Genomic DNA, 23,360 nt, shown 5'->3' with positions numbered 1-23,360 from the left:
TTGTACCTCTGGTGAGAGAGGAGTCTACAAAAAAGGACCACAGGACCTCTACCCAATGAGCTGCCTCCTTGACTAACTATTCAGGAACCACCATTTGATAATGACCACTGAACGCAATTGGGCTTTACATGAAGACACATTTTTCATGGAGAGAAAACAGATTAAAGCTACAGTCAAAACGACAGGTCTACAGATTCTTTGAATAGCTTAATAGAGAGAACAAATCAAGAATGACTACTGATGACAAAAGATGAAATGGTACATTGGTGTTGCAACTAATTGGAAAATTGTCCCTCAACCTTCACCATGATGTACAATATACATTGAACCTGGTTCTGCCCTGAGATTAAACACATCAGGGCATACTTTACTGTCACACTTCCACTTTGCCTTTTTGGCCATGTTACCTAGCCTCATATGGAAGCAGGGTCAGAATTCAAGTAAATCAATGATAGTTATTGAACGTCTGTGTAGGAAGTACTGTACTAAGTGGTTGGGAGAGAACAATACAACACAGTTTGCATTGTGGCTTCATTTCTATTTGTAGTAGACATCAGGCTTCTATAGGACAAGTCAAAAGACCCTGGGGGGGGAGGTTGAGAAGTGGGGCTGGGTAATAAAAAAAATCAATGGTATTTATTAAGCACTTACTGTTTGCAGAGCAACATACTAAGCACTTGGAAGAGTAAAAGAGTTTGTAGATACAACCTCCTCTCCTCAAAGGATTTTACAACCTGGGTAGGAGGCTGCAGTTTACCAGCAGTCAAGGGAGAGATCTGACTGTGCAGGGACCCTGTTCTGCTGGTGTCCCCCACGTTTGAAATGGTCAGGTCTCTCTGAACTCTGTGCCACCCCTCCCCTAAAATCACCCCAGAAAACACTCTTCATCGATTGGTCAGGAACTCCCTTGCAAGTGCAGGATTTTTGATAACCAAAAAACATCCTTATTAGTCAACCAGCAGTATTTATTAAGTGCTTATGTGTGCAGAGCACTGCACTAAGCGATAGGGAGAGTACAATAAAATAGAGATGGCAGACATGATCCCTGCCCACACTGCATAATCTTCACTGCATCTGAATAAAGAGCAATAGACTCAGAATTTATGAAAAGTTAACTTCTCTTAAACCATTAGAAGTAAAGAGAGGATAGGAAAAGCAGTTTTTCAGAAATATGGCACTAAAATATAATTTTAAGAAGTCTGGGAGGGGGAAAAGAAAAAAAAGTGAAGGAACAAATGACTAACTGCTACCTATGACATGATATGAACTAGTTCTTGGAAGACGAAAGTGTTTATTCTTCCTGAAACAAGAACTGGATAGAATACTGAAAAGAAAAAAAAGGCAATTGAGTGGGACAAAAATAGAGTAGAAGAACCTTGCTTGAATAAAATATCCAAGCACTGTCATAGGGTTGAAGAACTGCCTATTAGCAATAAGTGGTGATTAATGTCCATTTATTGAATTGAGGGGAGGAACCTAGGGGTAGGTCGAGTTTTATTTAAGGTTTTCATCAATGACCCGCAGGAGGGAGTAAACAGTTTGTTAATGAAATCCACATCTAATACTAAATTGGGAGGTATTGCAAGGATCAAGAAACAGTAAAAGGAACCTCAAGATGTAAGAGCAGCAACTTGCAAAATAAAATTCAGTATAAACAAATGGAAGGTCATTCAGAACAAGCATAGTTTTAAATAATACCTTGTATTTAAAAAGATGGCCTTTCTCCAAGAAACTTGAAAACATTATGATGCTGTGCAGAACACAGAATTCGACTCAAACACATTGGACTTTTAATCTAAATTCAATATGTAAGATACAAAGCATGTTGAAATGTAAGCAATGAGGAGAAAATGGGATTTTTTTTCATTATTCAAAAATGGAAGAAAGAACACTTTTGAGTCAAATGCCATTAAGGAGAGGCTCCATAAGTTTGTCCAGGGAAAATAGTTGAAGGTGTTATAGTGTACTCTCCTAAGCATTTAGTACAGTATTCTGCACACTGTAAATGCTCAATAAATATGATTGACTGATAGGAGGAAAAGGAAGAATGTTTCAGGATGGGTAGTAAAATTTTTCCAGGGGCTGTTTTGAAGGAGAAAGACAGGGAAAAATAAACAGAAAGAATAATGACTGTACTTCACTGCAATGGAGCCAAAGGAGAGATATGAAAATATGAGGAAAGAAATACATATTACTGACAGACTAGAGAAGCAGCATGGCATAGTGTAAAGAGCACAGGCTTGGGAGTCATAGAACCTGGATTTTAATCCCAGCTCTGCCATTTGTCTGCAGGATGACCTTGGCCAAGTCACTTTCTCTTGGCCTAAATTATCTCATCTGTAAAATGGGGATTAAGACTGTGAGCCCCCTGTAGGACATGAACTATGTCCAACCGGATTAGCTTGTATTCTACCCTAGCACTTCAGTTTGGTTCATGAATTAAGATAGATTTGGGAAATTTGAACAAAGTACCCTAGTTTCCTTCCATAAATTGAAATTCAAGGGTGCTTAACAGGGTATGCAGCGGGTGTTCAAAATCAAGTCCCATGGTTGAAAAATCAGAGGCATTCATAAAGCACTATGTATAGAACACAGAAAAGTACTTAAAACAGTGCTTGGCACATAGTTAGCGCTTAACAAATGCCATCATTATTATTATTATTACTGTGGCCTAGTGGATAAAGCACAGGCCCAGGAGTCAGAAGGATCTGAGTTCTAATCCCACTCTCAACTTGTTGGTAATAGGACCTACTTTGCCATGTCTGCTGTGTGACCTTGGGTAAGTCACTAAACTTCTCTGTGCCTCAGTTACCTCATTGGCAAAATGGGGATTAAGTCTATGAGCCTCATGTGGGACAGGGACTGTGTTCAAGCTGATTAGCTTGTATCTACCCCAGCACTTTATACAGTGCCTGGCACATAGTAAGTCTTAACAAATACCACCAAAAAAAGCCACCATACTAAAGCACTTGGGAAAGTCCAATAGAGTAGTAGGTATGATTCCTGCTCTCAAGGAGCTTACAATCTAGTAAATAAATCACAGGTAAGTAAAAACAACCAAGTATGAAGATATTCTGTTGGGGCATGAGCTATAAAGAAAATACAGTTAGTGCATCAAATAGCCAGGATGCCAAAAGTTCTGCCATTTCCCCATCAATTACCATGGAAGTCACATACTGTGAACTAAAGGCTGTGTATCTATTCAACTCTACCTGAACACATACTTTTCCAAAGACATTTAGAGGTGGAAAGAAAGAAATGTTATCTGGCTCTAAACTGGATGACATTCCTTTGGGGGTGGGGTAAAGTGATAAAAGAGATAAAAGCTGCATACTGCAAGGACTGCTAATTTGTTATATGATGGTGACTGCTGAACAGTCCAGCTAAATTACATAAAAGTATGCATTTTTTTTCTGGTATATATGCCAGGTACTGTACTAAGCACAGGGGTAGATACAAACTCATCTAATTGAACACAGTCCATGTCCTACATGAGGCTCACAGTCTTAATCCTCATTTTACAGATGAGAGAACTGAGGCACAGAGAAGTTAAGTGGCTTGCCCAAGGTCACACAGTAGACAAGTGGAGGAGTAAAAATTACTCCCCCCCCCCCCGCCCCTTCTAGACTGTGAGCCCACTGTTGGGTAGGGATTGTCTCTATGTTGCTAGCTTGTACTTCCCAAGCGCTTAGTACAGTGCTCTGCACACAGTAAGCGCTCAATAAATACGATTGATTGATTAGAACCCAAGTCCTTCTGACTCCCAAACTCATGCTCTTATCTACTAGACCATGCTGAGACTCAAAATGAACCTCTTCAAAATGAGTCCCCAATATTTCAACCATTCTTTGTTCTAAACGTTTTGACTCGGAATAAAAATTAAGACAAAACAATGTTAGCTGATCTACGGGTTGGACAGAGATAATTATATCACAAAATACACTAAGAGAAAACGTATCACTTAATATAAAAGACACAATCTATACATGTCATGAGGAATCTGGGGCTTTGTTCCTAGACAAAAAGACGCAAATGGCGTGTTAATGGGGGGAAATATCAAAGAATGACTGGGAGGATAAGCCAGAGGACCACACAATTTATCTGCATAATACCTGATAGACCAGTGACAACTTCTAAGATAAAACCCTTTGCCCTTTATTGTGTAGGGAAAGCTCGTGTTGCGTTTTGCTGGAAGAACTTATCTTTTAGAGCTTGTTATACAGATTTCCGTGGGGGTATTTTAAATACTCCAAAAGAAATTCCTTGAATAATTAAACATAGATTTAATTTCTTATATTTAAGCCTAGAACTTTTTAAATCATCTGGAATGTATTTAAAGAGCAGAAAGGGGAAGGAAGTGACCATATTAAAAAGAACTTAAAAAAAAACTTCTTGAACATTGCAAAATGGAAAGAGAAAGAGAGTTTGGCTTATTAAGGTGCGCATATTAAAATGATTGTTGTGACCTGGAAGTCCCTGCATTTAAAGTTCTATTTTTCCCTCCTCCTGTATCACAAAGTTATTAAGGTTACGGCCGAAACATAAGCAGGGTAAAATGTCTTTTAGTTCCCTTTACATGTTTTGGAAGAAGTGTTCGCGAAGCAACAACAACTCTAATAAAGTTTTGAAAACTGACTACAGTGGCTGAGCTTACCATAGCAAAAACAAAGATAAGCCAGGAACAGAAAGGTGCCTGTACTCACCAAAGATTGGAACCGAAGTATTGCATTCGCAAAGCACGTGTTTCAGAATTGGCAGTAAGTAACTCTTTGCTTAAACTGTCCAAAAACCAAAATTGTCCTAAATGTCGCCTCTGTGATGTCAGGCGCGGAGGAGTCCACACTACCATCTCGGACCAGCTCTTGACGTGCCGAAAGACTATCCAGAGGGAGAGAATTTGCTAAATGGGGAGGAGGGGGAATCTCTAAATTTGGGAAAACAAAACGGATTCGCCGCTTGCAAGCGAACAAAATCCAGGTCCACGGGGCCTGTTTAACAGGGCAGGTTCCACCGCCCCTAAAAAAGAAGAGAAAAAAAAGGGAAAAGAGAGGGGAGATTTTTTTAAAAGTGGGGAGCCTGCAAAGATCCAATTAAGTCTGGGGACGGATTTGGGAGAAGTTTATGTGACCCTGGGGGTGGGGCTCACATCACCTGGAAGCCACTCACAGCTGTGACTTGTAAATAATTAGTCACCCCCCAGGCTGCTATTAGAACACAGCTGCAGGCCACCTGGGAAGCAGAGATAATCAGGTAAGGAGCAGTTAGCCAGCCTGCTTCCGTTGCAACACCAGTTAGCTACTGAATCTATGGAAAAGCTCTACCACACTAAATCAACCATGTTAACCTCAACCTCAGGCCCGTGCCCTTGCCTAGAGAGAATAAAAGGCTAATCCAGTCTATTAAACTAGGAAATAAGAGAATGAAGTCCAGGAGCAGGGTAGAGGCGAGCCTGGTTAATGCCCTGGATTTCATTCATTCATTCAACCGTATTTATTGAGCACTTACTGTGTGCACAGCACTGTACTAAGCACTTGGGAAGTACAAGTTGGCAACATATAGAGACAGTCCCTACACAACAACGGGCTCACAGTCTAGAAGGGGGAGACAGACAACAAAACAAAACATGTGGGCAGGTTTCAAGTCATCAGAATAAACAGAAATAAAGCTAGATGCACATTATTAACAAAATAAATAGAATAGTAAATATGTATAAGTAAAACAAATAGAGTAATAAATCTGTATAAATATATATACAGGTGCTGTGGGGAGGGGAAGGAGGTAGGGCAGGGGCGATGGTGAGGAGGAGAGGAAAAAGGGATTTATGAATGCTGTACCTGTGGCTTGTCTCAAAAGTGGACCCTCAAAGGGAATAATTGAGGGTTGGGTTAGTCTAGAGCAAATCTTTTCCATCCATCGATCGGACTTAGTGAGCACTTACTGCAGGCAGAGCACTGTATTAAGCGATTGGGCAAGCACGACAGAACAGAGTTGGTAGAGTCGTTCCCTGCCCATGAGGTTTCCACGGGGTCTTCAGTGGCAGGCTGGGATTTCCAGGTTGATTGATATGGAAAGGGGTGGAAGAAACAGGGGACAAATCCAAGAAATATTGAGGAAGAAAACTGGAAGGATTTAGCAAACAATTGAATATGAATCAGACAAAGAGGAGTTAGGGATCATAAGCCTGGGCACCTGTTAAGGGCTATATGCTGAGACCTGAACTACTAGCTCACTGTGGGCAGGGAACCTTTTGACCAACTTTGTCATATTGTATTCTTCAAAGCACTTTTTATAATAATAATAATAGTATTTGTTTAAACACTTACTTTGTGCCAAGGACTAGAGTAGATACAACATAATCAAGTCCCACTTGGGGCTCACAGTCTAAATAGTAGGTTGAACAAGTATTCAATCCCCATTTTGCAGATGAGGGAATTGAGTTACAGAGAAGTTAATCAACTTGCCCAAGGTCATACAGTATGTCTATGGACGAGCCAAGCTTAGAACTCAAGTGTACAATGTGTAGTGTTCTGCACACAGTAAGAGCTCAAAAAATGCCATCGATTACTACTACTAATAATAATTGTGGTATTTGTTGAGTACTTACTCTGTGTTAAGCACTGTAATAGATACAAAATAATCAAGTTGGACACAGTCCTTTTCCCTCAAGGAGCTCACAGTAAGTAAAAGGGAGAACTAGTAATTTACCCCCATTTTAAAGATGAGAAACTGAGCCACAGAGTTATTAAGTGATTTGCCCAAGGCCCCACAGGAGGCAAGTGGCTGAGCTGGGATTAGAATCCCACTCTTCTTACTCCCAGGCCCATGTTCTTCCCATTGGGCCATGCTGCTTTTCAAGTACTCAGGATTGGGAGTCAGAGGACCTGGGTTCTGATCTTAACTCTGACATTTGACTGCTGTGACACCTTTGGAAAGTCACAACTTTTCTGTGCTTCAGTTTCTTCATCTGTAAAATGGGGGCTCAAGATCTGTTGCTCATTGTGGGGAGGGAATGTGTCTGTTATATTGCACTTTCCCAACCACTTAGTACAGTGCTCTGCACACAGTAAGCACTCAAAAAATTTGGATTGACTGTTTTCCCTTCTATTTAGACTGAGCTCCATATGGGACAGGGACTGTGTCCAACCTGATTATCTTGTATTTACTCCATTGCTTATTACCGTGCTCAACACATAGTGCTTACCAAATACTACAGTTACTATTAATTGTAGTAGAAAGTGCTTAAGAAATAACATTACTATTATTATCAATGCTTTTGTAAACTGAAAAAGCTCACTGATGCAGAGTAGAATTTGAGCATATCTGTATAACAGAATTAGTCCACTCTGAGTCTAAAAGTCCCAGTTATTGAGGGTAATGACTACATGATTCTAACTTTTTTTTTCCAATCTGAAGACTATTTTAATTTTAAGGGTGCCAAAGAAGGGTTTTTTTTTAATTATTAGGCTTAGTTTCATTTTAAAATAGTCATATATTTTCCTAAGTGCTCAAATATAAAGCAGACCCGTAAGAGAGACTTCATATTTGAATATTGGTTTTCCACTGTTGGTGCATATACTGGCAATAAAAGAAAAAGAAAAGACTGTCCACCAGTAAAATGTATGCCTATGAAAGTAGAAAAAATAATGTAGCAAAATATTGTACCTACACCAACATTAAATTCAGTCCTACATAAATAGCATAAATGCTAAATGTGAAAGGTCTGAGAGTTTAAAATGGGGGCCTGCAGGGGGAAAATGGATAATATAACCATGAAGAGAGTTTGCTTTAAACACCACCATTTCCAAGATATGTGCAGGAGGATGTTAACATACCTGCCATTCACCAGATGAAATCGCAAGAGATCTGAGGCTTTACAATGTCATTTGAACAGCACAGGACACTTAGAATGAATTCAGGTGAGAGCTTCATGGGCCTCAAATTACACAGGATCAGGGGAATTAAAAAAGTCTAAACGCTCAAAAGCTGAACAAATCATACAGTAGTACCGAGTACATTATGAAACCAGATTGCCCCCCTTCCTGAATTTAAATCCAGAGTTGAATTATGTTGGAAAATAAAAAATGAAGTACCCCTAGATTTTTCATTTTAAAATTGCTATAAAGTTACATAAAAGAGTTTAAAGCATTTCAATAAGCATGCTGTTGAACCTGCCTTCATCTTCAAGAACCAAATATTCTCGAAAATGGCATTAGCTTCCTATGTACACAAGTCTATAATAAAGGGTGTACATTTAACAGGGTCTAAAAGAATAACAAATCTAGGAAATATCAGGGCAGCTTTGAAGAGCTGGAAAATATCTAAAAGGGTAGAGATGAATGTTTGTATTAAGGAAAATGGATTTGCAACTTCCTATCTGTAACTTCCGTGGAGTTGTAAACACCTTCCTGCTCTTTTAAGATATTCCATGTTCCTTTCTGCACTTTGGCAATTCCTTATTATGAAATATCTATACAAAAATGATTAGGTGGCTTCTGAAATTAAAAGTGTAAAAATGCAGGGAAGAGTGGCTTTTTCAAAATACTAAAATTGAATTATTAGAACACACTGTCCAGAGATAACAAGTGGACTGACTAGAATGTCAGCGGTGAATAGATTTAAATAGGACTTGCACATGCAGTATTAGGAAGGTAAAAAAAGAATATAAAATAAACATTAGACATCAACTCTAAGCTCACTGTCACGAGTATACCCAAGCTGCTAACCACAGAGTTCAGCTCAAGGTAACTATCTGTCAAATGTAATCTGTGCGAGTGAATATGCTTAAGCTGGTGCTATGAATCAACCAAAACTGCTTTGGTCTTATTGACATTCAATTGCAAAAAGTTGCAGCTCATCCAGTCCACTAGACAATCTGACAACACTAAGAGTGCTTCAATGACAGAAAGCTTCAAATATAGATGCAACTATCAACAAAATACACATGGAACTGAACTTCACGATTCCTTCAGACCGTCTTTAAAAATTGGTCAGTCTGCTAGCAACTGGCCATACATGCCTCAAAGCTCATCCTGTTTCCAGTCCCTGCAATTAACGTCTTTGCCAGTCAGAACCAAGATAACGAATAAAGATTTGATTGGCAGGCAAAGGCAAGTGGTCTCACCGAAGTGTTCCATGTACACTTCCCTCAAGTTCATTTCCTTTCTTTGTTATTGAAACGTTCAGTTCCTTTGTCATTACATAATTTCTCTCAGCAAGTATTAAAAGAAAATGTGTGTATCAATCGATAGTATTTATTGAGCACTTCCTTTCAATCATATTTATTGAGTGCTTACTGTGTGCAAAGCACTGTACTGAGCACTTGGGAGGGCTTCCTTGTGTGCTGAGCACTGAACTAAGCATTTGGGAAATTACAACAGAGTTGGTAGGCGTCATCTCTGCCCACAGGGAACTTATTGTTTACAGGGCGAGACATATATTAACATAGTGGATACAGCAACGGCCTGGGAGTCAGAAGGTCATGGGTTTTAATGCCGGCTCTGCCACATGTCTGCTGTGTGACTTTGGGCAAGTCATTTCACTCCTCTGGGCCTCAGTTACCTCATCTGGAAAATGGGAACTGAAACTTTGGGTCCCATGTGAGACAGGGACCGTGTCCAATCTGATTTCCTTGTATCCACCCCGTGCTTTATACAGTGTTTGGCACAGAGTAAGCACTTAACAAATACCATAATTATTAATTATGACATAGATTACAGATGGGGAAATATTAGAGAATAAGAATATTTACATAAGTATCGAAGTGCTTAAGGGGTAAACAGTCAAGAGCATAGTGAATAGAGGAAATAAAGGATTTGGTCTGACAAGTCCTCTTGGAGGAAATGTGATTTAAGAAGTATTTTGAAGGTGGAGAAAGTGTGGTCTGCTGAATATGAAGGGGGAGGGAATTCCGACCCAAGAAAGCTAGTGTACAAGGAGTTGGCAGTGGGATAGACCAGATGGAAGTACAAAGAGTAGATTGGTGTAAGAGGAACTGGTTAGATTGGAGTAGGTTGGATTAGGTAGGAGGGAGAGAACTGGTTGAGTTGTCTCATTCATTCATTCATTCAATCGTATTTATTGAGAGCTTACTGTGTACAGAGCACTGTACTAAGTGCTTGGGAAGTACAAGTTTGCAACATATACAGATGCTCCCTACCCAACAACGGGCTCACAGTCTAGAAGGGGGAGACAGACAACAAAACTCATTATGCTCTCATTTAAAAAACTTTAAAGCATTTTTCAAGTATATTGGAAAAATACCTATCCCCACTTTACAGACAGGGATAGGAAAAAAGTCTTAATGCTTAGACTGTGAACCCAATGTGGGATAGGGACTCTGTTCAACCTGATTAACTTGTATCTTTCCCAGTGCTTAGTGCATAACAAGCACTTTAATACCACAGTTACTACAGGAAGCAAGCCTCTTCCTGCCTTAGTGGAGGGGACAAGGACAGCTCAGCAGAGCTAGACTACTGCCCTGCCAAGTCTATCCTGGATCCTTCTAACTCTCCTTTGGTTCTAGTTTTAGACTGTCTCTCTGCCTGCACTGGAAATTCCCTTTCCTTCCTCCCCTCCTTTCTCCATTCCCGAGGCAGGTTCTATCACTTGACAGAGCTGAAAGAACAGTTCTAAGGGGGAAAGAATGAAAGATAGGACTGGACGAAGCAGTGAGAGGGAAAAGCAATGAGAGGGCAATTTGTCAACTCCCTGAGGGCAGGGATTGTGTTTGCTTACTCTACTGTAATCTCCCAAGGATTGGGAACTGGAGAATGAGAAAAGGATTCAAGAGAGCCAGAGGGGTGGTAGGGGCTAGATAAGGGGAAGTCAGATCTAAATACCCCTTTGATCTCTGGCCCGTGAATGGCCCGTTCCACTTCGTTGAGTCCAGGACAGTTTCCCTACTCATTTCCTCACCTTTCCTCCTCCTAAAATATCCGATAATCCAAGAAGCAACACTCTTTTTTCACTCTAGACTGCAAACTCATTACAGCAGGGAACTTTTCTGCTAATTCTTTGGTATTGTACTTTCCCAAGGGCTTAGTACAATGCTCTGCAAGGAATAAGTGCTGAATAAATGACATTGATTGGCTCAAAATGATGAAAGCTCTCCTGACCCCTTTTTAACTAGGTCACAACAACAAGAATCAACAAGTGGAATTTGATTCAAAATAACCAATAATAATAATAGTAATGGTACTTAACTGCTTACTGTGTACTAAGCACTGGATAGATACAAAATTATTATGAAACAGACCCAGAAGGGGTAAGTTGCTTGCCCATGGTTATCCAGCAGAGCAAAGACTATGAACATAGTCTCCTGCCTCACCAGAGTCCCTGACCCTTTCCACTAGCCAAGGTGCCTCTCTCAGCATCTTGAAGACGGGAGGACTTCTAAACCTGAAGGGAGGTATGCTTGACCAGAAATAGCAAGTCTGAGAGAGTTAAAAGTCCCTTTCAAGTGAAAAAAAAAAAAAGAAAGAAAGCTCAAAGTGGCTCTTAATGAACCCTAGTGAGAAACCTCCCCTTACAACACTGCTCTCAGACTGAGCCAATGACATAAAAGGAAACTTTAGTCACAAAAAGCATACCACACAGGTGCTTTAATATCTTTCTCACAGCACAACCTCCAGCAAGCACTGCAGCAACAGACAGAAACTTCTGTGCTCCCCAAGTCAAGAGTTTCAAATGAATTTTCCATGACACTGTTTATCAAGCTTCTACAAATAAGAACTGAAACTAGATAACGGTAGCTCAAACTGCTCTCCTTTCCACAAGAGGGAAAGTTTTCCCCCAAATAATTGGGTCCTCTAATAGTAATTCTCTGTTACCCCAACACTAATATTGGAGAACTGTGCACAAACAAGACCATTTACACCAAACTATGTTTATAATAAACTAATCTGGAGAAAGTGAAAATAATTAATGCAGTACCCTGTCTGTTACTTTTACCATAAGTCAGTCGTGACTTGCCTTTTCTATGACTGAATGAACATGAGTTCCCAACAACAAAACATAAAACTATCCTAGTCATCAGATCTGAAAATAAAGAGAACAATTGCTTTCTTGTAGTGTAATGACTCCATTTTCCCAATCACAGAACAAATCACATCCTAGCTTCAGTGATCACTACGGTAACATGAAAAGAGACCCTTTTAGCATCTAAAGTTGGTAGAAAAACATACAGCTGTCAGATTTAATTGAAACAAAATGCTATGAGACTACTATTCAAATCAATCATATATTTCCCCGCTCCACCCTATTGGTACCTACACCCTTCTCTGTTAATTTGAGCATAGCAAAAAGGTTTTATCCAATCATTGGTTTTTTTTGAGCACTTCCTATGGGCAAAGCACTTTAGTAAGCACTTGGGAAAAGATAACAGATGTTGTCAATGGTACAGACAGAGATGTCTTGAGGGCAAGAGGAAATGTGAGACTAAACAGAAAGAGAGAGGTCAGGGCTGGAGAGTAGATTTGAGAATCATCCCCCAAGAAATTGTAGTTGAAGTAGTGAGAGTGAATCAGTTCTCCAAGGGAGTGGGTGTAGATGGAGAATAGATAGGGACCCAGAACTGAGTTGTGAAGGACCCACACTGTAAGAGGGTGGGAGGCAGAGGAGAAGCTTGCCAAAGAGACTGTGTGGTCAGAGAGATAAGAGAAAAACCAGGAAAGGACAGTGTCAGTGAAGCCAAGGTTGAATAATGGTTCAGGAAGGTGGTGGTCCAGAGTAAAAGGTAGTTGAGAGGTTGAAGAGGATTAGGATGGAATAGAGGTCATTGGATTTGGCAAGAAGAAGGTCAATAGTGATGGTTAGAGAAGGCAGTCTCCATGGAATGGAGGGAGCAGAGGCCAGATTGGGGGGAGTCAAGAAGAGACTGGTTTAGAGGAACTTGAGACAGTGGGTGTAGACAACCTCCCTCCCTCCTCTCAAGTGCTACTCTGGCCACCTGTGCTTCTGACCCCATTCCCTCTCATCTTATGAAATCTCTCTGTCCTGTCTCCCCTCCTTAACTTCCATCTTCAACCACTCACTCTCCACTGGTTCCTTCCCCTCAAACATGCCCACATCTTTCCCATCCTAAAAAAAAACCCTCTTGACCCCACCTCACCTTCTAGTTATCGCCCTATCTCCCTCCTACCATTCCTTTCCACACTCCTTGAATGAGTTGTCTACACACGCTGCCTCCAATTCCTCAATGCCAACTCTCTCCTCGACCCCCTCCAATCTGGCTTCCGTCCCCTACATTCCACGGAAACTGCCCTCTCAAAGGTCACCAACGACTTCCTGCATACATGCCAAATCCAACGGCTCTTACTCTATCCTAATCCTCCTCGGCCTCTCAGCTGCCTTTGACACTGTGGACCACCCCCTTCTCCTCAACACACTATCCGACCTTGACTTCACAGACTCCGTCCTCTCCTGGTTCTCCTCTTATCTCTCTGGCCGTTCATTCTCAGTCTCTTTTGCGGGCTCCTCCTCCCCCTCCCATCCCCTTACTGTAGGGGTTCCTCAAGGGTCAGTTCTTGTTCCCCTTCTGTTCTCTATCTACACTCACTCCCTTGGTGAACTCATTCGCTCCCACGGCTTCAACTATCATCTCTATGCTGATGACACCCAAATCTACATCTCTGCCCCTGCTCTCTTTCCCTCCCTCCAGGCTCGTATCTCCTCCAGCCTTCAGGACATCTCCATCTGGATGTCTGCCCACCATCTAAAACTCAATATATCCAAGACTGAACTCATCTTCCCTCCCAAACCCTGCCCTCTCCCTTACTTTCCCTAGTACTTTCACAGTACTAGGGAGAACAGCAGAACTGAGCCACAGGGAAGGTCACACAGCAGGCAATTGGTAGAGAAAGGATTATAACCCAGGTGCTCCTACTCCCAGGCCCATGGTCTTCCCCAGGCCATGGGAAGATATCCTGGAATAGCAGGCTTCCATGTCCTAGGCTTTTGATTGTCTTGGACTGCTACCAGACAGTAGGCTTGAGAAGCAGTATGGCCTAGTGGATAGAAACGGGCCTGAGAGTCAGAAGGCCCTGGGTTCTAATCCCAGCTCCACCACTCGTTGGCTGTGACACCTTGGGCAAGTCACTTGACTTCTCTGTGCCTCAGTTACCTCATCTTCATTCAGTTGTATTTGAGCACTTACTATGTGCAGAGCACTATACTCACCTTTAAACTGGGGATTGACTGTGAGCCTCATGTGGGACAGGGACTGTGTCAAACCTGATTATTTTTCTCTACCCTAGTGCATAATACAGTGCCTGGCATGTAGTAAGCACTTAAATAGCATTCCAAAAAAAATTCAATTTCAAAAAGTGCTATCTCTCTGTGACGGCTTTGTCCAATTCCTTCCAAAATGGTTAATAATCTGAGATATGTCTGTTTTCAGAGCACATTTTAAAATGGGATATCCATTTCTATTATATCTGCCTAAAAGCCAAGTACAATGAGACATGGATTATTTTTGCTTTTTGTGGGTAGAAGTGGTAAGTTTTTGTGCCTAAAAGGCTTGCTGCTGCCTCCAGTTATGTGTGAGCAAGACTCATTGGCTTCGATGGGAGAAGCATGCATATCACCTAGGGCAAACTTGGGCCCATGGTGTATATCCATCGGTAATGGAATGGAGAATATGTCTTTATTTAAATCTATATTTGAATAGTTTTATTGTCCCACGCTGTGTGCTTTTACACTGCCCTGCTGTTTCCTCTCCAATGGAATCCTAGAAAGCCTCATTTGGTGTAACTTTTATACCACCAGAGATGTACTAAGGACATTTCCTGAAAAAGCCCAGTTACTGGCATGATAAAAGGTCTTAAAGGAAGTGTATTTAAAATAACATTGTCTTCTAGAATGGAATTAATTTGAAACGAGCTGAAGAACCTATGCCTGAGTAAATGATCCATGATGTTTTTATTTGCAGATACAATCATGTAAGCTGATCAGTGTTTTCTAGCATGTCGATATTTGCTTCAGTAAAAAGTGCTTGGGTAGGGGGGCGGGTGGAGAAAGAGGGAAGTGATGGAAGCTACCATATTGAAATAAAAATCATAAAATAAAAAATCATGGAGTCATACTTATGCAGCGGATTGAGCTGCCATTTATAATAATGATAATTATAATAATTATGGTATTTGTTAAGCACTTACTAAGTGCCAAGCACTATTCTAAGCACGGGGGATAGATACAAGGTAATCAGGTTGTCCCATGTGAGACTCACAGTCTTAATCCCCATTTTACAAATGAGGTAACTGAGGTACAAAGAAGTGACTTGCCCAAGGTCACACAGCAGATAAGTGGCAGAGCCGGGATTAGGATCCATGTCCTCGACTCCCAAACCTGTGCTCTTTCCACTAAACTATGCAGCTTCTCTTTCATCCCAGAACCCCCATCCACACCCCACCTGGCTTTAAATTTGTGCCCCTGCACTGTGGCCAGGGGGGCGGCGGGGGGAGGAGGGGGATTGGAGGAAAATTCATTGCTGTCTCCTTCACTCTATTCTACAGTACCAGTCCCCTGCCACGGAGCTCCAAAACCACCCGGCTTCCTCTGTAAATTGTCCTGCCTCGCCCAATCCACCTCAATGCTTCCCTGCCACTATTAAAACCAAAGGATGACTATGGTGATTGGGGTTGGGGTGGGAGAGGCAGGGAATTGTGAAGACTCAATTTCCCCCACGTATCTGCGGTTCAAATAATAATTTCTTAAACACTATATGCCAAAAACTGTGCTAAATACGGGGGTAGATACACGATAGTTGGGTCCCAAATGAGGCTCAGAGTTTAAGTAGGAGGGAACAGGTACTGACTCCCCATTTTGCAAAAGAGGGAACTGAGGCACAGAGAAGTTAAGTGACTTGTCCAAGGTCACACAGCAGACAAGTGGCCGAGCCAAAATTAGAATCCAGATCCTGTGACTCTTGGGCCCATGCTCTTTCCACTAGACCACGCTGCTTCCCAGCAATCTCCACCCAGAGCCGCTGAAGGAATGGGACAATGGAGGTGGGCCCTGAGCAGGAAGGAGGATCTAAGCAGACAATGATGGGAGGGAAGAAGCATGGTAGGGGCATGTTGAAATCAATAGTATATACTGAGCACTTGCTCTGCACAGAGCACTGTACTAACCTCCTGGGTGTGTACAACAGAGTTAACAGACATGAATCCTGCCTTCAAGGAGCTTACAGTCTGAGGATGACATATATTAAAATAAATTACCACTAAGAGAAAGCAACCAAGCTCCACAGTTAAGGGCTGTGAGTGCAGTGAGGGTGGTGAGAACCCAAGTCAAAGTGCATAGGGAATAAGGACTCAAGTGGACAGGTGACAGTAGTGAGGGGAAAAAGGGTGGGGGTGAGAGAATGGTCAAATGCAGCCTCCTGGAGGAGATGTGGTTTTAGTGGGGTTTTAAAGATGGACAGAGTAATGCTCTGCTTGAAATAGGGGTTGTAATCACAGCTCCACCACTTGTCTGCTGTGTGACCTTGGACAAGTCACTTAACTTCCCTGTGCCTCAGTTACCTTATCTTTAAAATGGGGATGAAGAGCTGCATGTGAGACATGGACTGTGTCCAACCTGATTAGCCTGTATCTACCCCAGTGCTTAGTACTTGTACATAGTAAGCACTTAATATCTTCAAAAAAAAAAAAAAAAAGAATAAGGTAGAATTTTTATTTTTTATAAAAAGCAGATGGGGTGATTTGGGGCTGGCACTCCCCAGATACACTGGGACATAAATTCAAAGGAAGGCAGCATAAGGGGAAAGAGAGGAATAGGGAATCAAAGATATACAAATTATGATGAATTTATCTGAGTGACAGTTTGGTAGCAAGAACAGAGAAGCAGCGTGGCTTAGTAGCAAGAGCACGGGCTTGGGAGTCAGGGAACGTGGGTTTTAATTCCAGCTCTGCCACTTGTCTGCTGTGTGACCTTGGACAAGCCACTTAACTTCTCTGTGCCTCAGTTTCCTCACTTGTACAATGGGGATGAAAACAGCGAGCCCCCCTTGGGACAACCTGATTAACTTGTATCTACCCCAGCATTTAGAACAGTGCTAGGCACATAGTAAGCACTTAAATATCATTATAATTATTATTTCCAATGTGCTGTTCAGAGACAGCTAGATAGGGTGTCCCTCTAAAATAATACCACCCTGCTTATGTCAATGAAACTGTACTTGAGGGCTGCCTTAGAAAAATCAGTTTGCAGCACTGTATTTGGCCAGCAAGAGATCTGTGCTTTGTTCCCATTACAGGAGAGGAAGCAACTTCATTGATGCATTTGACTTTTCAAATTTGGAGCAGGGTGCAATTTTCAACAACAACAAAAAAATCTTACTCTTTTCTACCTCACGTTGACTTGACCAACTGAGTTTTTAAAGTGTGTATCTCCCTTTGGGAGGGTGAAGTCTGCCTTTTGAAAACTCTCAGGATAAAAAAAGGTATAATACACAGGCAGTGCCAGCTACCCCTCCCACTTGCCTATTCAGGCCTAAAAAAACAAGAAGAGGGAAAAAAAAATAATGTCATTGAGTCCATAATGCCTAGCAAAAGTGCATGTACCGTTAGGCTCAATGAAGGCAGAGTATATTTTAAAATTCATCTTGCTGACTCCCTAAGAACCTCGGGGCATCTGGCTTGCCTGCACTGAATGAAAGAGCTTTCATTTGGCATATGAACCATTTTGTGTTATGGCAATCAATAGCTACCTGGGAATACCTTTATAAAGTGTGCACTTGGGCATACACTCCAGAGATTAATTTAGAGTCAAGGTTTATCTATTTTAACAAATGCTGGTTGGATTACATTTTCTTTTTCACCAGAATTCTCAATAGTTTTCCTCTTTCAGATTGGATACATAAATCAAAAGAACATATTTTGTAAACAAACTGTTTGTGAATATGAAGCCCCTATTCTTCATCTATTGATTCCTAAAACTGTATTTACTCAAGCCCTTTGGACTGTCATTTTATCAAAACTGAGCAAATACTCTGCTCACATGGTTCACAGATAGAACCTTCTGAGGCTCTCGGATTAGCCATATATCAGGGAGCTCTCAAAATTGCAAAACAAAAAAAATTAACATTCCCAAGTTGTATAATCCTAGTTTGACTCCATAGTTTCTGTGTTACATTGACTTCAAATTAGAGTAATTGTCTTACTGCATTTCAGAATAATTGCTAGAAGGCTGACTGGGCTGATGATTCTTTAATGATGTTTGCTCTATGTAATATGCGGAATTGCTTAAGGGGAGAAAAAAGTATTTGAATAGAAAATCATGTTTTTTACCACAATAAAAGTATGTGATTAAATATCACTCTTGTTGCTAATTATTGCACTATGACCCTTCCAACCATTTTGGGTAGTTCGCTTTCTCATTTCAAAATTTTTATCCCCCACCCTTAAAATAACAAAAAAATTCAATCATCGAATGAGCACAGTAGGTACCAATTCATTTTGGAAGTTTTGATTTGAAACAAAACTCTAAAACCACTAACCATTTTCCCCCATTTGATAGTAAAAAGTCTGAATTTTTTTTTTACCAGTTTGAATATTTAAAAATCAGCATAAATTTCAAGTTGAAATTATATGAAATAGCCAATATAGAAAGCCTCAAAGAAAAGTTTAAATTGGCAATCACATCAGATTCAAGTCCCCAAGTGAATATTAATTTACAAAATTAATTTGGTTCCAACCATGTTATATCCTTGGAATGCTGGTTTTGAAATAGATATAACTTGATCCTTCACTGTGAAAATACTGGCATTACTAGTCTTTGTTTCACAAAGCAGACCACCAAACACTATATTGGACCTTTAGTCTCCAGAAGTCTCACAGCACTTGTATACATTTGTACAGATTTATTACTCTATTTTACTTGTACATATTTACTCTTCTATTTATTTTGTATTTAATGATGTGCATATAGCTATAATTCTATTTATTCTGATGATTTTGATATCTGTCTACATGTTTTGTTTTATTGTCTGTCTTCCCTTTCTAGACTGTGAGCCCGTTGTTGGGTAGGGACCGTCTCTATATGTTGCCAACTTGTACTTCCCAAGCACTTAGTACAGTGCTCTGCACACAGTAAGCGCTTAATAAATACGATTGAATGAGTGGTATTTCTTCTATTCACTCAATTGTATTTATTAAACATTTACTGTGTGCAGAGCATTGTACTAAGCACTTGGGAAAGTACAATACAGCAATAGAGAGTGGCAATCCCTACCCACAATGAGCTCACAGTCTAGAAGTGGGGAGACAGATATCAATATAAATAAATAGAAATACAGGTATATACATAAGAGCTGTGGGGTGGGGAAGGGGGCAGGGGTGAAGAGCAAAGGAAGCAAGTCAGTGCAAAGGAGAAAAGAATAGATGAGGAAAAGTGGGGCTTAGTCTGCTAAGGCCTCTTGGAGGAGATGTGCCTTCAGTAAGGCTTTGAAATGGGGGGGAAGAGTAACTGTCTGGTAGATTTGCGGAGGGAGGGGGTCCAGGCCAGAGGTAGGACTTTCCAGGCCAGAAGTAGGTATTAGTTCTACTGAACTAATACCTGCTATTTTTTTTATTTTTTTTGTAAACTAGATGCTGACTGCACCTTCAAGGAAACGCCCTCAGTTCTTCCATAATTCATGTTTTCACTACTGTTAGGGACTGCTGTTAAGGGTATTAGGGAATGTCCTCTTACAACATGCATCTATCTGGATAGAATGTGATTCAGTCTCAGAAGTGCCAAGCAGATGTACATTGATTTGATCTTTGTGTGTGATTTGTCTGGAATAGAAGTTGAGCGTGAATGACTTGGAAGCACAAGTAACCCTTCAGCCCAGTGAAAGATACAATGGGTACAACTTGGGTCCAACCTCTTCTTGTCTTTAATGGACTTACTGTCCTTGTATTCTTGTCTTTATATCTTTATTCAATGTTTTCTAGTGTGAGCTACACCAATCTCCCAACCCCACGTTTAGTCTGAGCCCCATGAGGGTCAGTGATCTAGTCTTTATTCTTTAATTTACTCTTCCACAGTGCCCAGTCCTTTGTACACAGTTGATGCTCAATAAAGACCACTGAATGAACAAACACTATCTTCAGGAAGTCCTTGTAGTCATTCATGCACTAACCAAATCATAATGTGGATGCAATTTTTGCAGCATAAAGGGTACAAGAGTGCACTGCTTTTTACAGATTTCACAGAAACATTTGGTACTATCAAAATACATGAGTCCTGGCAACTGCTGCAGAAGTTCAGTAGATCTGAGAAATTCACCTAGATCACTAACTACTTGGAAAATACAGTCAATTATGACCTAGATAAAGGTACTCTGATTCTTTCCCCATTCCCACTGGAGTAAAGCACCAAATCTCTCCCTCTAGACTGTAAGATTATGATGATCAGGGAACATGTCTGATAACTCTATTGTATTGCACTCTCCCAAATGCTGAGTACTGTGTTCCACATTACAACTAAATACCATTGATTAAACAAGGGAAGCAATGTGTCCTAGTGGAAAGAGCATAGGTCTGGGAATCAAAGGACCTGAGTTCTATTCCCAGCTCCGCCACTTACCTGCTGTGTGACTTTGTGTAACTTCTCTTTGCCTCAGTTCCATTATTGGTAAAATGGGGATTCAATACTGGTGCTCCCTCCTACTTAAAATGTAAACCCAGGGTGGGACCTGATTATCTTGTATCTACCCCAGCGCTTAGTACAGTACAGAAGATAAGAGCTTGAACCTAGTACTGAACTGAAGAGTGAAAAGAAAGAAGCAGATATGGGGGAAAATAACAACCTCCACCGTTTCCTTTGCCTAAGAAATCTAGCTGGTAACCAGTCTTTTGTACATTTTTAAAAGGCTTGAGCTTGCCCAGGCGAACTTATTTTCTATTTATGCCCAGACATATATTCCTGATTTCAAGTTTAAACAGAGACAACAGCTAAAATGGAAATTTCTAAATCATTGAATTCCATAAAAAATGATAGACTGATGTGTTTGTTGTGTATTTAGTGTCGGCAAGTATACAAAAATAATCTTTAAACTTGCCTTTGTTTTGCCTGATCACATCTGTGTAACACTGCAATGTTTTGGCAGACTGTAGCACATTAAAAGCTTTAGAAAGAAAGTTTAAAATCTAAATGCAGAGAGGTAACCATGACTGAATTACTCTCCTGGGAGAAAAATGCTCTTAGAGTGCCTTTTGAAATCAGCGTTATCATTTCAATACATGTCAAATCTGAGTCATTTCCTAGTTTAGGCAAAATTTCTTTATAAATCTTTAAATCTTCCACTTCTTTCAAGAAAAGGTTAAAGTACTTGTGATTTAATGAGCCTGATTTACATCATAACAGTTTGACTACCATGAGAAAACTTGTCCTTTCCAATTTGGGAAATCTTTTTTTTTTTTTTAATATGTTTTTGAATTCTTTACATTGTACAAGAGAAGTGCAGAATGGGAAAGGTGGATGGATACATGTGAGGACAGTGGTAAATGTTTGGAAGGGTGGGCATCACACAAAGGGGAGGGCTGAGAGTGAGGGTGGAGAGGATTGGGGATCAAAGATGTAAAAGGTTCCAACCCATAGGTCAGGATAGGCCACAGACATTTGGATCCATATTAGTGGTGAGGGAGGCCAGTGGAGTGAAGAGCTGTCTTGGTGGGGGTCTGAAGCAGCATGGCCTAGTGGATAGAGTACAGATCTGGCATTCAGAAGGAGTTGGGTTTTAATCCTGGCTCTACCACTTGTCTGCTGTGTGACCTTAGGCAAGTCACTTCACTGTGCCTCAGTTACCTCACCTGTAAAATGGGGATTAATCATGTGAGCCCCATGTTGGACCTGGACTGTGTCTAACCTGATTAGCTTGTATCCACCCTAGTGCTTAGATAGTTCAGTGCCTGGCACACAGAAAGTGCTTAATTTATACCATAAAAAAAAAACAAAACAAAAAAAACGGAAATTGGGGTGTCCTCAGGCGATGCACAGCCTCTTGGAAAGAATTATGACAATGAGGAACTGGCCTCCTTTAGAGGCAGTTTGAGCTGCCCCTACTATTCAGAGGCAAGGTAAGGGGAAAATCAGAAACCAAAACAAATTCTTTATACCCCAGAAGCAGCCAAACTATGAGATCTGGTTCTGAAAATTTGTTTATGGCCACAGACAGATGCTTATCAATGAGCAAATCAAGACTCTTCCCTAGCTAGTGGGTGTCCGGAAGATGAAGGAATTATTACTAAAGTTAAACTCCCTGGAGAAGCAGCATGGCTTAGTCAAGAGAGCATGGGCTTGGGAGTCAGAAGAAGCCGAGGTTCTAACCTCGGCTATGCCACTTGCCTGCTGTGTGATCTTGGGCAAGTTACTTAACTTCTCTGTACCTCAGTAACCTCATCTGCAAAATGGGGATTAAGAATGTGAGCCCCATGTGGACATGGATGTTGTCCAAATTGATGAGCTCACATCCACCTCCACAGAGACTGTGAGCCCACTGTTGGGCTCCGCTCCTCCGCTCCTCCACCGCTAATCTCCTCACTGTACCTCGTTCTCGCCTGTCCCGCCGTCGACCCCCGGCCCATGTCATCCCCCGGGCCTGGAATGCCCTCCCTCTGCCCCTCCACCAAGCTAGCTCTCTTCCTCCCTTCAAGGCCCTGCTGAGAGCTCACCTCCTCCAGGAGGCCTTCCCAGACTGAGCCCCTTCCTTCCTCTCCCCCTCGCCCCCCTCTCCATCCCCCCATCTTACCTCCTTCCCTTCCCCACAGCACCTGTATATATGTATATATGGTTGTACATATTTATTACTCTATCTTACTTGTACATTTCTATCCTATTTATTTTATTTTGTTGGTCTGTTTGGTTCTGTTCTCTGTCTCCCCCTTTTAGACTGTGAGCCCACTGTTGGGTAGGGACTGTCTCTATATGTTGCCAATTTGTACTTCCCAAGCGCTTAGTACAGTGCTCTGCACATAGTAAGCGCTCAATAAATACGATTGATTGATTGGGTAGGGACTGTCTCTATATGTTGCCAATTTGTACTTCCCAAGCGCTTAGTACAGTGCTCTGCACACAGTAAGCGCTCAATAAATACGATTGATGATGATGATAACAAAGGGATGAATTGGACTTTTATTCACAGTAGTGTATCAGGTTTATCTTATTTCTTCCCACAGCTAGCCCAGACTTAGCAGCAGCTTCTAAGGTTCATACAAAACTGGAGTTGACAACTAAAGCAATAATGTAGCACCCTCAGTGTCTCCGCATAAAGTTCATTGGTTCTAAGGTTACTGTTTTAATATATCAGCTAGAATTTTGTTCACACCACCAGGAATGGTACCTGAAAGACAGCTGTTAAATATCAAGCCGAGGATTTG

The 23,360-nt window shown here is 41.2% G+C and overlaps 1 protein-coding gene across 1 annotated transcript in view; it reads right to left on the bottom strand.

The window, feature by feature from the left end:
- Nucleotides 1-23,360, bottom strand: part of USH2A (usherin) — a 443,094-nt gene that overhangs the window by 413,424 nt on the left and 6,310 nt on the right. The gene's annotated exons all lie outside the window — the stretch shown is intronic.

The sequence above is a fragment of the Tachyglossus aculeatus genome, chromosome 19 (assembly GCF_015852505.1).
Source record: "Tachyglossus aculeatus isolate mTacAcu1 chromosome 19, mTacAcu1.pri, whole genome shotgun sequence".
NCBI classification, from domain to species: Eukaryota; Metazoa; Chordata; class Mammalia; order Monotremata; family Tachyglossidae; genus Tachyglossus; species Tachyglossus aculeatus.
This window is presented reverse-complemented; position numbering and strand designations above follow the sequence as displayed.